General features: G+C 33.7%; 1 protein-coding gene across 1 annotated transcript in view; it reads right to left on the bottom strand.

Annotated features, from left to right (window-relative positions):
• The window catches only part of LOC119581700 (ankyrin-2-like), a gene marked incomplete at its 5' end in the record, with an annotated part of 102,055 nt that overhangs the window by 72,908 nt on the left and 24,838 nt on the right, over positions 1-4,309 (bottom strand).

Below are 4,309 nucleotides of genomic sequence, written 5' to 3'. Positions count from 1 at the left end.
CGTGCGCATGTACATGTGCATGTGTTTGCATTTACTTCAAGGTAAAGATTGTAATTTTTAATAATTTCATTAACTATTATTTTCATTTTCAAAACTGGTTTATTTGGAGCCCTTTTTTTCACTTCAATCTTGATATTATTGTCAAACATTCACATTTATTTCAGCATATCAATTCAAAAGAATCTATCACATAACATTTTTTTTTTATCTGTCAGATCTCCTGACCTATACTTTCAACAAAAATGTATTTTCTGCTATCTATCAATTTTGACACAAAGGGTAAGTGCATGGTAGGACATGACCTTCACTGTAAACTTGCCACAAGTCCTTTTCATATGGTAAAATGAATATTTGTAGGCATACTTCTGATACGTCCTATGAATTTACACAGCTGTTCAAAAATACAAAACACTTCATTGTCAAGTTATCTCCCTCTTCCTTGGTTGACATATAACAATGTACATTATATGTCTTCTGCAGAAATTCAGGAACAGAGTCATAGTCAGTTTCAAAAATCATCTCATCTTGTATCAAGTGTGGCAGTCAAATCTTGATGATTTTTAGAAATAAAAATATAAAAAATTTCAAAAACAACATTTTTCTTGCTGTCTAATACAAAGTTACTCACAAAAGCAATTCAAAGGGAAAATGACCAGTTATATAACTCATAATTGTGAAAAATGGAAACATTCAAGATTAGACTGCTATAAGATGCGTGTAACCCAGCAGCATCAGCGAGGCTCGACACAGCATGGACAAACAATGCAGCCAACAAACAAACAAGACAGAAAGCACATAGAGAGCACAGAGCATCAAGAGAAGATTAGGTGGTACGAAAGCCCAATAAATTCAGTTCAACTGTGGTTTCTACATTTGTTTCTACAAGGTCCAGTGTTCTTGAGATGAAATAACTATACTACTGTACATTCCTTGAAAAAATCTACTTAATAACTACAGTGTTCGTGGACTGATCCAATGCTGTTTCATCGAACCTTGCTAACTGCATTTTACACACGTTCAGGTGAGTTGGTGAAAACAAACTTCATGCCACTTGCGTTTAACTAAGTTTATTGGGCATTTTCTCCAAGACTGTGGTACAAACTAGCTAACATGGTTAGTTTGTGCTGCAGTTAGTAGCAAGCCAATAGTTAGCCAAGCCATGTTAATAAATTGATCATAGCCAATAAGTTACCCCTGTTTTCGACAATGACTCGGCAGATTTGGTAAACTGCATACAGTCCTCATCGAGTCACCAGTTAGCATTCTAGTGTCCCTAAGAGCACAGGGAAATAACCTAGTACAAGTTAGTAAGTGCAAAGTGAAAACTAAATTACATATGTATTCACTGTCTTAATAATCAATGCTTTCACACCATGCTCTCAAGTGACTGGAAAACTGACACACAGAGAGTTACATGTTCACATACAGCACCACAATTCACATTGGAAGTTCCTAGCATTGCACAAGAAACTACATGTGCGCTGTACATGATTTGTAATTAGCTGTGAGTATCTTTCTTACCTGCATCAGTGCAGTGGACACTCCAGCCTGATATACCTGATGCTTTGGCACTATTCCAAAAATTTTACATATTCAGTTAGTATAAAAGAAAATCAAGAACTGTTTCCCTGATCATGGTATTCCAATCAACCAGGAAAAGAGACTTTTAGGTAAATGTGTTTCAAAAATGACTTTTAATATCTGAAGAAGTGAGGCTATGACAAAACTGGCCTCAATGAAACAATAGGCTGGTGTAATCCATTCACTGGCATGTGCTGTTAGAAGAAATGAAGATAACAAGATGTTGGCTTCTAAACTAAAATGGTGTTAATCCTGCAGACAGTAATAACAGTCTCCTGCTGACACAATAATTACAAATCTTACTTTTCATGTTTTTTCACTTTCATTTTGAGTATTAACTTCCTATTACTGTCCACAGATCTGCTTTACTAATCATTCTGTGATGGTGTAGAGAAAATGCTGGTGACCTAAGCAACTTCGCTCTTGAGCATGATTTCTATCATAATTTGTTTTTTGAGATTCACTATTCTTAGAACACGAGATAAATAAATATCATGAGATACGATCACTATCAATCAAACATTTGAATTAAAATGGTAACTAAGTTTTACACTACAATAAGATACATCATCATAACCTACTATCATATATCATAGGCTATCTTAAGTATATAATCAACTAGCAATTTTGTTTTTTTTTATAAGCAAAATGTACATATTACACTCTTTGATAATCACAATTTGTCTCTAAACACATAAAAACCTCTACAGTATATGGCATAGGTGTCATGTCTACATATAAAAATAATCCTCTTTAAAAGGCAATATATATATATATAATTGACACCACCAGTGGCTCTGACCTTAGGCTATTACAATAAGGCTTAACTTTACATCCACAGCTAGGAGAGTGAGCCTTACTGAAGCTGAATCTAAGGCCTGAAGTCACTGGTCTCATAGCATTTGGGATCCCTATGGTATGGATTGGAACAGTTTCTTCAATCATTAACATCTAATGAATTGATTTGTCGAATAGTAAGATATTCCATTGGTTAATTACCTATTTTTTTCATTTGGCAATCATCCTACCATGAAGTAATGGATTAGAAAATTTAAATTACAAATTAACTTAAATTCAGTAACAGAGGACTATTCTTTTGAAGTCATCACTATATAAATGCTATGAAAGCTGGAGAAAATGAATATTTGAATAAATCATCCAGCTAAGGTAAAAAATGTAATGTCCTTTCAAGATATAAAATGTTATTCCTTACATTCTTTCTGCTCCATAGAAGGAATGAAAGTAATCAGAAGCCTTTTCTCCAAACTATAGAGGTCTTAGTACTGTTTTATCAATCACCATCAAGTACTCTACTCACAAGGTTAAAAAAGACAAAGAACATTTAGTATGACTGCAAAAGTTAAGCACAATAAGTGGATGAAATTTATTAGCATATCTGAGTGGTAATGTGTACATATGCATGTGCATGTGCATTTATGTACAAAAGTGCTTTTTTTGAACTTTGTATCTGCATGATATTCTCACTAGAACCTCATGACACTCAGAAGCTTTGCAACTGTGCAAAATTGGTCCCACAGATTACTAAGGGAATATCTATTATATATTCTCTGCCTTACATTCAAGTGAGAGGGAACTTCTGGTTTTTCTTTTAGATGCTTTCAGAAGGGAAAACGTATATATGAAGTAAGGCATTTTGGAAGTTATTGGTCTATTTGAGAATATTAGTTCAACAACCATGGCAAAGTTGTGTTTGAGAGGCAATTTTAGAAAATATTAATTTCAGAATAATGTGTTTCATTCTTCTATATGTCTGCAGAAAGAACATTTCTGTATTGACTATTCTGAGCTTCAGTCCTCGTTAAGTATTTAAAATTAATGAAAAGGACATAATACTGAAATATATTTCATGACTGTTCATTAGCTGATCTATTTTCTTATGGGAAATGAGTGGGAACCAGCAATGAGAAATGGAAAGTCTGGTATTTACTACAGCCTCTATAGTATGGTGAACTGACCAGCAAGAAAGAATCCTAAATCTATCATTTAGCTTTCATAGTCTAGGCACTACTTATTCTAATCCTTGGGCGTGCATAATCTTGACTTACTAGGATTCACATCAGTCATGGGTTCTTCCCTATACATTACCTGTGACATTTTCTTTCAATCTTAGTCATTTGTTTACCTTCTTTTATAAGCAGTTCCTTGTGTAACTTGCCATCTAAAGTCTTCTTTATCCTATAGCTAATGTGTGTCATATAAACTAATTTACTGACTAGAACTGACTAGTGTTTGTTTCCAGTTTAATAAACCTAAACTCTTAAAAAAAGGAGAAAATATGAAAGAAAAACTGAAGGAACAAAGGATTAAGGCATAAACCAATAAATAAGCAACACTATAAAAATAATACTCATGCAAATTATCCAGCATGCAATTAAAAACAAAACAAAAATGAAGAGAGCAGTGTTGTTCAAACAAAGGCAGTGATCCAATGCTATTGCCATCATGCAGTATTGAACTTGTGCCCCACATTGGACTCCAGTATAGGAATGTACATTACGTGATGTTTGACGCCGACTCCAATTTTCATGAGAGGCACTAAAGTTTTTAAAATCTTCTGAACGATGAAATCAACTTTTGTAAAACACATGAGCTACAGAAAAGTAGTTTACACATATGGAGAGATATCTCCAAAATGAAAATAAAGATTGAGAACTACAATAAACAAAAACAAAAAACATGACTAGTTCTTTGACTGGGAACAAATCTT

Source organism: Penaeus monodon, chromosome 15 (genome assembly GCF_015228065.2).
Source record: "Penaeus monodon isolate SGIC_2016 chromosome 15, NSTDA_Pmon_1, whole genome shotgun sequence".
Classification (NCBI taxonomy): Eukaryota; Metazoa; Arthropoda; class Malacostraca; order Decapoda; family Penaeidae; genus Penaeus; species Penaeus monodon.
The sequence above is the reverse complement of the archived record's forward strand: the minus strand, read 5'-3'. Positions and strand labels throughout refer to the sequence as shown.